Source organism: Hemiscyllium ocellatum, unplaced genomic scaffold (genome assembly GCF_020745735.1).
Source record: "Hemiscyllium ocellatum isolate sHemOce1 unplaced genomic scaffold, sHemOce1.pat.X.cur. scaffold_600_pat_ctg1, whole genome shotgun sequence".
Lineage (NCBI taxonomy): Eukaryota > Metazoa > Chordata > Chondrichthyes > Orectolobiformes > Hemiscylliidae > Hemiscyllium > Hemiscyllium ocellatum.
Genome location: NW_026869128.1, coordinates 295,829 through 309,025, shown reverse-complemented (window position 1 = coordinate 309,025; position 13,197 = coordinate 295,829). Strand labels below are relative to the sequence as shown.

General features: G+C 46.5%; 1 long non-coding RNA gene across 2 annotated transcripts in view; it reads left to right on the top strand.

The window, feature by feature from the left end:
• LOC132813970 (uncharacterized) overlaps positions 1–11,866 on the top strand; it is a 36,119-nt gene extending 24,253 nt beyond the window's left edge. Inside the window, exons 2-4 of one of the 2 annotated variants that reach the window (XR_009644247.1) lie at positions 3,966–4,017; positions 7,993–8,110; positions 11,140–11,866. This is a non-coding gene — a long non-coding RNA (uncharacterized LOC132813970). The remainder of the gene's footprint in view (positions 1–3,965; positions 4,018–7,992; positions 8,111–11,139) is intronic. The other variant, XR_009644248.1, reaches the window with a different exon arrangement.
• Positions 11,867–13,197: the final 1,331 nt, after the last annotated feature.

Genomic DNA, 13,197 nt, shown 5'->3' with positions numbered 1-13,197 from the left:
TGAGATTTGGCAGTGGAGGTGGCCTAGGACCTGCATGCTTTTGGTGGAGCGGGAGGGGAGTCTTGGGAAACAGGGTGTTTGGGTTGTTCAGTGTTTTACTGTTACTTTCACAGACCTTTTGTAAGTTAATTTTCCTCTGCTGCCCAATCCCTGACAATGTGCTGCTCTCTAAACGGACTAAATTTTCCACAGTATCTTTGCCAGTGAATAATTCTTTTTTCAACAAAAGAATGCATATGGCAGGTGCAGACCTCAGTGGTTGATACAATTGTGAGTTCAGTTTCTCCAGTTTCCTCATTTCCCCTCTCCCCACCTTGTCTCAGTCAAATCCCTCAAACTCAGCACCGCCTTCCTAACCTGCAATCTTCTTCCTGACCTTTCCGGCCCCACCCCCACTCCGGCCTATCACCCTCCCCTTGATCTCCTTCCACCGCCCCTCCCCAAGTCCCTCCTCCCTACCTTTTATCTTAGCCTGCTCGACACACTTTCGACATTCCTGAAGAAGGGCTCATGCCCGAGACATCGACTCTCCTGCTCCTTGGATGCTGCCTGACCTGCGCTTTTCCAGCAATACTTTTTCAGTTCTAAGCATCTGGATCAGTTTGAACGACAGCTGGATGCAGATTCAGCAATTATTGTCAAAACAAATTTGCAATTTAGCTTCTTTTAAGGAAGGATTTGGAGGACTACAGGCAAATGGGAGGTGAGTTGGGATAGACTGGCACCATCTCCAGAGGGAGACAGTACAGCCCCAATGGGCTGAATAGCCCCCAGTCCCTCTACTCTGTGATACTGCCCCCTTTCACTGAATGTTGAAGCTCATGCCAGTGCAGAGCCATAGAGATGTACAGCATGAAAACAACCCCTTTGGTTAAACTAGTCCATGCTGACCAGATAATCTAACCTAATCTCGTCCCATTTTCCAACACTTGACACACATCCCTCTACACCCTTCCAATACATACACCCATCCAGATGCCAAATGGTCGAATTATACCAACCTCCACCACTTCCCCTGACAGAAGATTCCATACTGGCACCACCTGCTATGAAAAACGTTGACCCACTGATCCATTTTCAATCTTTCCCCTCTTATATTAAACCTATGCCCTCTAGTTCTGGACGCTCCCACCCCAAGGAAAAGACTTTGTCTATTTATCCTACCCATGCCCCTCATGATTGTATAAACCTCTATAAGGTCACCCTTTAGCCTCCAATAATCCTGGGAGGAGCACGCCATCATGTCACAATGGGGTCCGGGTGATTGATGGCAGCTTCAGACCAATAGGAGAGTTGGTGTGATCCTCCAGCCAATGGGAGTGAATGAGGGGTGGGTCCAATGGGCCAACATGTGACCATGAGCTGTGCAGGTGCAGTGTCACTGTGGGTGACTCAGTGAATGTGAAGGGAGTGAGAGAGACAGCAGAGACTGGGAGGGAGATGGAGTTTGTACGGACTGGGAGTATTTATAAACACACGGTTTTAGGCTGCTAGACTTGAATTAGAAATTCCTGGTAAATTAGAACCAAAAGAACTGCGGATACTGTAAATCTCTCACAACAACTAAAAAGTACTGGTAAAGCTCAGCAGGTCTGGCAGCATGTGTGAAGAGAAATCAGAGTTAACATTTTGGATCTGCTGACCCTTCCTCAGAACTGATGTGTCTGAAAAGAAATGTTGGTTTATGTGCAGAAGGAAGGGTTAAGGAGTAAATGATAGGAGGTGATAGATTCCAATGAAAGAGATGGGAGCAGTTGGACAAAGGAGTGGATAACGATCTGGCTGGGGGAGGGTGAATAACTGTTTATGGGGACTGTTAGTGGCTAACTATAGGTAATGTGTAATGGTAGGCTATATGATAACAAGGCCTTGTGTGTGGGTTAAGATGCTGGGGTGCTAGGACATTGGAGAGTTCAGGACCTAAAATTATTGAATTTGATACTGGGGATAGAGGTGTGCAGGGTCCCCAAGTAGAAGATGAGGCGTTGTTCTTCCAGCTTGCGTTAACGTGTGGCGCTGGAAAAGCACAGCAGGTCAGGCAGCATCTCAGGAGCAAGAGAATCGATGTTCTGGGCATAAGCCTTTCATCAGAACTGCCGGGATTGGAGGGGGAAGAGGGTAGTAAGAGGGCTGAGAGATAAATAAGATGGATGTGTGGGGTTGGTGGGAAGGAGCTAGGAAGGCAATAGGTAGATGGAGGTGGAGGGGATAATTGGAAAGGAAGATGAACAGGTGGGACAGTTCAAGAGTGTGGTGTCGAGTTGGAGGGCTGGATCTGGGATAAGGTAGGGGAGGGGAGATGAGGAAACCTTGATTCTGTGGTTGAAGGGTCCCAATGTGGAAGATGAGGTTTTCTTCCTCCAGGCGTCGGGTGGCTGGGATTTGGTGGTGGAGGTGGCCCAGGACTTGCATGTCCTTGCCGGAGTGGGTGGGGAAGTTGAAGTGGTCGGCCACAGGATGGTGGGGTCGGTTGGTGCATGCGTCCCAGAAATGTTCCCTGACACATTCCGCAAGTTGGTGTCCTGACTCCCCAGTGGAGAGTAGACCACATCGAAAGCAAAGGCCATGATAGGTGAGGTGTTTGGATGTGCAGGAAAATCGCTGCTGGATGTGGAAGGGTCCTTTGGAGGTGAGGGGGGAGGTGTGGGCACAGGTTTTACACCTCTTGCATTGGCAAGTGAAGGTGCTGGGAGTGGAGGGTGGGTTAGTGGGGATCATGGATCTGACTAGGAATTCACAGGGAATGGTCTCTGTGGAATGCTGAAAGGAATGGAGAGGGAAATATATCTCCGGTGGGATCTGATTGTAGATGGTGAAAATGGCGGAGGATGATGCGTTGTATCTGGGTGGAAGGTGAGGTTGGGGCGGGGGGTTCTATCCTTGTTGCAGTTGGAGAGGTGGGGTTCAATGGCAGAGGTGCGGGAAGTGGTGGAGATACACTGGAGGGTATTGTTGACCACGTGAGAGGGGAAATTGCAGTCCTTGAAATATGGGGCATTTTGGTATGTTCTGGAGTGCTCTGCCAGCTTCACTGGAACACTGCAGTAAGCATGAGACAGAGACGTTGGCCAGGCAACAGATTCGTGGGTTAAAGTGACAGGCAACTGGAAGCTCAGGGTCTGTTTTGCAGCAGAACGCAGATCATCAGCTGCCATTTTCAGCACCTCCACTGAGATGCTGCCAGACTCAAGTTCCTGTCCCCTCCATTAACAGTATGCACCCTCCCAGCCAGATTGTTATCCACTCTTTTATCTTTCCAAATGTTACTGTCTCTTTTGGGTTCTGTCCCCACCTATTATTTACTCTTTAACCCCTATCTCCTGCAGTCCAAAGATATGCAGGTTAGGTGAATTGGCCAAGCTAAATTTCCCATAGTGTTCAGGGATGTATAGGTTAGGTACATTAATCTGGAGAAATGTAGAATAATAGGATTGGGGAATGAGTTTGTTTGAGAAACTCTTCAGCGGGTGGGTGTGGACTTGTTGGGCCGAATGGCCTGTTTCCACACTGTAGGAATTCTATTTTTCCCAGCTGCCTTCGTTTCTGAGGAAGGGTCACTGGACCTAGAATGACCCATGGTGTGTGCAGGAAGAGGAAACAGGACAGATCACTTGGATCCAGTTTAGAGCTGGGAGGGTTTAATTACATTTCGGCCTTAATTAGAAGCTCTTGGTCCCACGTTTACAGCACATGGGAAAACGGCTGTGGCCCTCAGGCAGTGATAGGTTCTGGGTTATGGCCGCTATCTTTATTTGGGGCCAAGGTACAGTGAGGCACATGGACATGACTTCTTCCTGGGTGGGGTCGGGGTGATTTGAAGAGGAGCATTTACACGTCAAACACATTCCAAGAGAAATATTTGTCTTTACTGTTCAGCCTGCACTGACTGTGAGCTTTGTTTTGTGAGTTCATTTTATAGGATATTAATTGAGAAAGGGATCTCAAAAGCCATTTTCTGTCATCAGCAGGGTCATCAGGATCTGAATACCATTGGCATTTAACTGTGCAAGGAGAAAGGTTTGTCTGTTCTGTCTGTGGGAAAATATCTCCAATATTTTTGTCAAGCAAAATCAGAAAGATGTTCAAATTCATGGTTTGATCACCCTTGGGGTATGTGCTCTGTTCTGGGCCCTGCAGCTGTGGAAGGTGTCATTGGCCTGAGAGGGAGCACAGATTTATTCAAATTACACCTCGTCTCATTATAGGAACTGTCAGAGTTCGACCCAATCAGCCACTTAATGATGTTAACGTGTAAACTCCTCGTTTTCCATCTCCTGCAAATTTCTCATTAAAATTCCTCATGGACTCAAATTCCAGCAGCATTTCGGGTGGAATGTTCCAGGTTCTCCCAACTGTCTGTTCATTCAGAAACTGCTGAGGTCCATGTTGTCTCTGGGGTTACAAAGGGCTGAATTGAAAGATGAGATGCTGTCTCTGAGCTCCCATTGAGATGCATTGGAACAGTACAGGAGGCTGAGGGCAGTGTAGGTGTGAGCAGACAATGACAATGACAGGGCTGCACTGAGGGCTGCTTGGCTCAATGAGTGTGTTTTGGAGTTGGGTGTAAACAGAGGGAGGTGGGACAGGGAGAAGGTGAAACTCAGCTTCAGTTTTAGTTCAGGCCATTCAGCAACTCACATGGTCCCAATGGGAACAGCCAAGTTGTAAGCGATACCTGCTGAGTTTTTTTTAAACAGTTTTTAAAGTATAAAATGTCAGCATAAGTAAAGATCGGGGCTTTTGATTATAATGGAAATGTTGGAAGAGAAGGAAGATTTCTAGCTCATTTAAATTCTCCTAATGGGAGTAACTAGCTGAAACTAGAGAGATGTTGTGACAGGAGACCTCAGACCCGTGGTATGCTCCTCTTGTACAATGTGGGAAATAAGGGACATTTCCAGTGTCCCTGACGGCTGTGTGTGCAGGAAGGGTGTCCATCTGCAGCTACTGGGAAACTGCTTTTCAGACCTGGAGCTGAGAGTGGACTCACTGTGGAGCAATACTGAGAATGTTATGGATGGCACGTTTAGTGAGTTAGTCACACTGCAGGTGAGGGTTACACAGGCAGAAAGGGAATGGGTGACCATCAGATCAAGCAAAAGGCTCAGGAAGGAAGTGCAGGACTCCCCAGTGATCGTTCCGCTTCTCAAACAGATATTGTGCACCGCTTGGGATTCTATAATGGGGGGAACAGGTGGGGTGGCCTCTCAGGGGAAATCAGCAACAACCAGGTCCATGACCCCACAGAGAGCTCCGCTGCACAGAACAGGAGGAAGGAGAATGGCAGAGCTATAGTGACAGGGAATCCAGAAGTCAGGGTCAGAGACAGGTGCGTCTGTGGCCACAGACATGAATCCAGGACAGTGGAATTGAACCCAGGTCCATTTATTGATAAGTGCACAGACCAATAAAAGTCAGCGTCCCAAATGCAATCTTCATCACTTGATCACCCTGAAGCTCTACTTTCCAGGGTCTGTGCACTTGTTCTGAGCCCATCAGAGGGATTGAAGGGGATGGGGAGAAAACAGGAACAGGGTTGTGTTGTAGATCTACAAAATAACCGTCACCCTCCCCTCTCGGACACCCCCCTCTGTCTCCCCCCTCCTATCATACCTCCTCCCAACCGCAGGGAAAAGACCTTGTGTATTTACCCTATCCATGCCCCGACTGATTATATAAACCTCTATAAGGTCTGACGCTACAGGGAAAACGGTGTATTCATCCTCTCCCTGTAGCTCAAATCCTCCAACCCTGGCAACATGCTTGTAATACTTTTCTGACCCTTTTCAAGTTTCACAATATTGTTTTGATAGGAAGGAGACCAGAATTGCTCGCAATATTCCAAGCATGACCTAACCAATGTTCTGTACAGCCGCAATTTGACCTCCGAACTCCTATACTCCGTGCTTTGACCAATGAAGGAAAGCATATTAAACACCTGCTTCACTCTCCTATCTACCTGCGATTCTACTTTCAAGGAGCTATGAACCTCCACTCCAAGGTCTCTTTGTTCAGCAGCGCTCCCAAGGACCTTACCATTAAGTGTATACGTCCTGCTAATATTTGCTTTTCTAAAATGCAGCACCTCACATTTATCTAAATTAAAGTCCATCTGCCACTTCTCAGCACATTCAACCATCTGATCAAGATCCCATTGTAATCTGAGGTAATCCTCTTCACTGTCCACTACACCTCCAATTTTGGTGTCATCTTATTAACAATACTTCCTATAGTCATGTCCAGATCATTTATATAAATGATGAAAATTAGTGGATCCAGCACCGATCCTTTGTGACACCCCACTGGTCTCAGGTCTCCAATCTGAAAAGCAACCTTCCGCCACCACCCTCCGTCTTCTACCTTTGAGCCAGTTTTGTATCCAAATGGCTAGTTCTCTCTGTATTCCGTGAGATCTAACCTTGCCAAGCAGTCTCCCATGGGGAACCTTGTTGAACGCCTTACTGAAGATCATGTAGATCATTTCCACTGCATTGCCCTCATCAATCCTCTTTGTTGTTACTTCAAAAAAAAATTGAGACGTGATTTCTCGTACACACAGCCATTATTAATATCCAGGACTTAACTCTGTACATTGGGGTCTGCGTCATCCAATTATAGATGTTAATATTCTGGGTAATGTTCACGTCCACCAGCTTTGTGTTAGAGACTGTGTATTGAGTCTTGTTAATATCACCAACACAGGTGAGTTCCTTTAGAATGGCAGTCCCTATATCCCGAACCCCGCTTCCATCTGCTCTGTCTCCTCCATCCCCACCGTAGACAGTAAGTGGGAGGAGCTCATGGAGTTTCCATGTGAGTGAGACGGAGAACATCTTCCCTTCTTTCCACTAGCCCACCAGGAAATGGTGGTAGTGTCCTTACCTCTGGGCCAGGAGGATCGGGCTCAGAGTTGTGTAACAGCATCTTGGAAGAGGCTGATTGGAAAACCTGCCCAAGCCACCAGGCCATACTGTCTCCCAGCTGTCCCTGCCTGAGCCTCCAAACAGAACCTTCCTGTAGTTTCTCTCCTGTCAGCCTCTCCCATTGCTCAGTTTGTCCAGGATCCCCTCCTGCTGCTGCACTGCTCCTGTCCATCCCCCAGTGTCCTCCACATTCATTCATTGTTTACCATCTCTAGCCACGCCCCCTCCACCCTATTGGGCAGCAGCTGCTGTCAATCACCCAGGCTCCTGTGTGATCTGGAGCATGCTCTGTTGGAGGGGAGACCAGTGCACAGGCGCGGTGCTGGGCAATTGTTGGCGTATGTGCAGTATGGGTCAGTGCCAGGAAGGGAGGCTGTGGGTGTGTGGGAATAATCTGTCATTGGCAGTTCCTCCCTCTGAAAACAGGACCCAGAGAAATGGCCCCTGCCCTGATATCGAGACAACAGGTTGGCTATCAGTTGGGGAGCATTTTGCAGAAAGTTATCAGAACTCCTGTGAAGATTCAGGAATGTTATGGAAAGGAACAAGGATGGGCCTGCAACTAAAGTAGTAATTTAGTTCATTTTAGTTTAACCAGATATGGTTTGGCCAGGGTGTGCAGGATGGTTCTCATCAGAGGTCAGTGTGGGGTAAATAAATAAGAGGTTCCAGATTGGGAAAAATCAGTTTGGGTCTGACCAGGAAGGAAACCCTGGGAGGTGGGGGGAGGATTCACCAACATCCAGGAGGCTCCAAGTCAGATTCATTGACTTGATTAGATTAGATTTCCTACAGTGTGGAAACAGACCCTTCGGCCCAACCAGTATACACTGACCGTCGGAAGAGTAACCCACTCAGACCCATTTCCCTCTGACTAATGCACATAACACTATGGGCAATTTAGCCTGGCCGATACACCTGACCTGTGCATATTTGTATTGTGGGAGGAAACAATTATGAGACTGAGATTTAAAGCTTTGGGGGAACAAGAAACTACAATTTAATACAATAATTGTCTTATGAATTTCCATCCTGTGTTAACGGTGGTGATTTGTTTTCTCTGTTGTAGAGTACTGAAAAGGCGGATTTGTGGATGAGAAATTCAAATTGAACTTCCTGTTCAGTTTTGATAGTTACTTGATCCGTGCCGATCTGAATATCATTGGCCTTTTCATGTGGAAGGGAAGGTGTGTATTCTGTCCGTGGGCGAGAATTTCAAATATCAGTGTGACTGGGAAAAAAATACTGAGACACAGCCAAGTCCATGTTAGTGTGGTGACTGTGGAGAGAGATTTATTTTGTTTTTAAAAGTCTGAAACAACATGGCACATTTCCCAGAGACAATTAAGCTACAGATTTGTTTTGTATGAGGACAAGTTTTTAATTGACCATACAACCTGAAACAACACAAGGATACCTGCACCATGGAAAATGCTAAGAAAACGGGATTGTTATTAAGGAGTTAATTATCGATCATGGCTTGTAATCCATTGGCGTTGTCACGTCGGTTCCACTGCTGTGGGGAAACACTGGAAATGTGATGAATGTAATGTAGGTTTCAGTTATTAAACTGTAAAAATTGCAGAAGAAATTTACAAGAATTTTTGCCAGGGCTCAGGAGTCTGAGTTATAGGGAGAGGTTGGACAAGCGAGGATTTTCTTTTTTGTTTAGAGCAGAGGAAACAGAGGGGGGATCTTTTCTGGAAGTATATAAGACCATGAGAGGCTTGGCTAAGGTGAATGCACTCAGTCTCTTTCGCAGGGAATCAAGGAGTGGAGGGCATCAGTTTAAGGTTAGAGGAGAAAGAATGAAAGGGAACATGAGGGGGACCTGGTTTACACAGAGGGTGGTATGTATATGGACTGAGCTGCCAGTGGAAGTGGTTGAGGCGGGTACATTAACAACAGGTAAAAGACATTTGGACAAATACATGGATAGGAAAGGGTCAGAAGCAGATGGGCCAAGTGCAGGGAAATGGGGTTAGTGTGGATGGACATTCTGGTCGGCATGGCCCAGTTTGGGCCAAAGGGCCTGTCTCTGCTGCAGGACTCTGACTCCAAGTATATTTACTATTTCTCCCGCTATCTCTGGTAGCACCCTGGGATGTATTCCATCAGGGCAAAGAGACTTGTCTACCTTTAGCTCCATTAGCTTGCCCAGCTCCAACTCTGTCGTGATAATAGTTGTTTCTTTGTCCTCATCTTCCTCAGTTTCCTTATCAATAACAGGCATGTCCTTCATATCCTCCACTGTGAAGACTGACTGCTGTGTACTCATATTCCTAAACCTTGCTGGATAGGATTAACTAGGTACAGAACTCTGAGAGGTCTTCTTTGAGTCTTTATTGATGACATGGCAGTTACCTGGATAGTGTACATGCAAAACACCTCCAGGCCGCATCAGGTAACTTCCCGCCTGTCCGATGTATGGCTCCCATTCTTATACCTTTGTATTAGATAGTGAGGAAGCATGTGGGAGAAAATGATTTAGCAATTTTAAACTTAGGTGTGATAAAAATCACACAACACCAAGTTATAGTCTCTCAGGTTTAATTGGAAACACACTAGACTCCTTCATCATGATCCAATTACACCTGTTGGACTACAACCTGTTGTTGTGTGATTTTTAACTCACCTCAGTTTAAAATTGGAAAATCATTATCTCCTACACACTTCCTCACTATCTAAGTTTGGAACGCTAATCCACCTGACTAGCCTGCTTTTTCCGAAAATCTCCTTTGGTGAAGGTGGTGAGTTTTGGATGCAGCTTTCCAGTTATTACTGTAAGAAGATAAGCACTGGGCACAGGAGAGGCAATGCAGCCCTTCGAACCAGCTCCACCATTTAATACGGTGATGATTGAGCTCACCTCTGTCTCAGCTGGATTTTCCCACCTGCTCTCTCTCACCCTTCATCTCATTGCAAATTCAACATCTGTATCTCTTCAGTAAATTTCCTCTTTGTCCTGGCATCCACTGTATTTTGAATAGAGAATTCGACAGATTCACAACACATCGAGATCGGTACATTCTTCATGAGAATTGAATATAATCCCTACAGTGCAGAAACAGGGTAATTGTTCATGGAGTCCATGCCAACTCTATAATGAGCGTCCCATTCAGACTCACCCATTCCCTGTATTTCCCATGGTGAATGGTTTAACCTGCACATGCATGGACGCTTTGGGCAATGTAGCATAGCCGATCCACTTAACCTGCACATCTTTGGACTGTGGGATGAAACTGGAGCACCCAGAGGAAACCCGCACAGACATGGGGAGAACGTGTAAACTCCACACGGTCGCCTAAGGCTGGAATCAAATCCAGGTCCCTGATGCTGTGAGTCAGCATTGCTAACCATTGAGCCACCTCTGCTTAAAATTTGCTCCTCCCATTAACCTCCCACGCCCCAGTTGGCTGAATCTATGTTCCTTACATCAGGAAATCAGGTTGTGGAAGCAGGTGTCTCAGTAAAACCCAGTGACAGCCCACATGTCCTGTCTGTCTGAATGGGGACAACACCCTCCAGCCCACACTTTTCATTCACTTTCCAGAGATAGGGCTCCAGTGGCTTCATGGGGACTACAACTCCCACAGTCCCTGTGTCAGGGACCACACGTGTGGGGAAACCCGGCACTGTACATATACAGAATGTGGGCGGGTTTTAGAGCATGTGCTTTGTGTAAGTATACTTTGCAGAAAGTATTTCGCACTGTGATTGGCTGGAGGAAGAATGCATCTGCTTATAGTATTGATCTGTTGGGGGTCAAAGTGTCACCATTCCCATGTAGGACCACTCTCCATCCCCAATTCATTGGAATGGTGGGAATCAACTAATGGGAAACAAGGAAGGATCTGACCCATTCTCCCAGCCTGAAGGACCCTCTTCTGTCCAGGATCTGCCACCTCCCTTTCTGTTTCCTTGTGTTTCATTCTGCTGTTACATTATTGACTTGCAGCAACTGAAGGGAAAGGAAGTGAACCCAGAAAGGGTGCAGAGTCTAACCAGGGACTGGAAGTGGTGGCATGGATCTGTTTATCAGTAACTCCATGAGAATGGGGAGGGTGTACATTAGGGACAGCAGAGTCAGAATGGTGGGAGAGAGTAAGTGGGCTGGAGGGTTACAGCTTCGGGGGAAGAAAGGGGAAAAAGATATTCCAGAGAAACTAGAATTGTCTGCTCTGAATTTCTAACCTGTACATATTCCTTTATACAGGATGCTAGATGGTGAAGATTTGCAGACTGAAATCTCAAAGTCATGTGCAGATTGTGATTAAGTTAACCAGCATTTGAAGAACCAAAGATAGAGAATCACTCCACCAAAATCCTGCAACACTCTCCCTCCCAGCATTGTCGGTCTCTCTGCGCCAAATGGACTGTGAATGGTACAAGACAGCAGCTCACTACCATCTTCTCAAGGGTAACTAGAGATGGGGAATAAATGCTGGCTGAGCCAGTGATGCCCATATCCTGGAAATGGTTTCTGTCTCAAGTTGCTGAAACCCAGTTGATGTTACTGCAGGATGGTGAGGGATGCTGAGTGTATCCTCCAGGAGGCAGCACCATCACATTACCCCTGCCTACACCCACACAGTAACACAGCAACGTCACTGGAACAAAAGGCAGTGAAACTAAAGGAGGACTTAGATATAGTTCTTTGAGGTAAAGACATGAAAGGGGATTGGAGCACAGCAGGAACAGGAGACTGAGCTGGATGGTCAGCTGTTTCCCATTGAATGGTGGAGCAGGATTGAATGGCTGAATGGTCTCCTCCTGCTGCTATCTCCCAGGTATGTATATAGCCATGGAGCCCGGGTAGGAAGGAGTGGGCAGAGATTCTCCAAGAGATTGCACTTCCACAACAGGTTTCAGTGAGCGATGGTTTGATGGATTTTATTTAACATTTACAAACCTTGTGTTAAAGATAAATTTTGATTTTAAAATGTTGTGCAAGTTTTTTGAACAGCAAATAAAATTAAAGAAAATAATTTGTCTGAATATAACAGTTTTAAAACTTTCAACCTCTGTAAAACAAAATCCTGTCTATTCCCGGACACCACCATTTTCCAGCTACTCAAGCTCCAGGGAAATATTCCCTCCCTGTCTGAACCTTTGGTTTGATTTAACTGCTTTTCAGTTCTCATTCTGTGAGCTGTGAAGCATTCTTTTTCCCCATTTCTATGACCAGAAATATTATCACAGCAACCTTCCCACCATCAACATCATCATTACACCATTTTGCTTTTGGTTAACATATAATTACCAGGAGTGCAAAAGTGAGGGCTGCAGCTGCTGGAAACCAGAGCCTAGATTAGAGTGGTGCTGGAAAAGGGCTTTTGCCACAATGTTGATTTTCTGGCTCCTGACCTGCTGTGATTTTCCAACATCGCTCTAATCTAGACATATAATCATCTGCAGGAAACCATTTGTGTAACCAATTGAATATTTCCAAACAAAGCCCATTACGGTCCAAGCAAACCATTACAAGTGACAGATTGAGAAAAGGACGAAATCAAAGTAGAGTTGGGGGGGAGGGGGCAGCGGTGGAGATAAAGCACTGTATCCCATGCGGAACCCACCTCTATCTAAAGGCATCAAGAGCATTGATACACACCACATGCTCCTTCTCCAAGGACACCCGGCTGTGCAGCCTTTATCCTCAATCATGGAATAGAATCCCGACAGTGTGGAAGGAGAGCATTGGCCCATCAAACCCCACCGACCATCCGAAGAACATCACACCCAGAGCACTCTATCACTGTAACACTGCATTTCCCATGGCTGGTCCACCTAGTCTGCACAATCCTGGACACTGTGGACAAGGTAGCACGACCGATCCACCTAACCTGCACATCTTTGGACTGTGGGAGGAAACCAGAGCACCTGGAGGGGACCCACACTATCAGGGGGAGAATGTGGGGACTCCAACCTTGTACCTAGTGCTGTGAAGCAGGAGTGCTATTATCACAATTTAAATTAAAACAGATGATCCCTGCTCATTGTCCCATTGCTGTTTGTAGAGACATCCTGCCCAGAGGGACATCCTGAGGTTTAGAGAGTGGCAATGTAAGTTCAGTCAACTCCAGCCCAGTTAATGTGGTTAACAACAATAACATCAATACTGCAACAGTGTCATCATGTACAAGGGCCGCTCCTGAGTCTGATGAATAGTAACATCAGAATCAGAGTCCTGCAGTCCACACGGAGCAGGTGGATGACCACTTCCCTGTGAGCACTCACTGGGCTCTCAATCGTGTTGAAGACGCAGCAAATC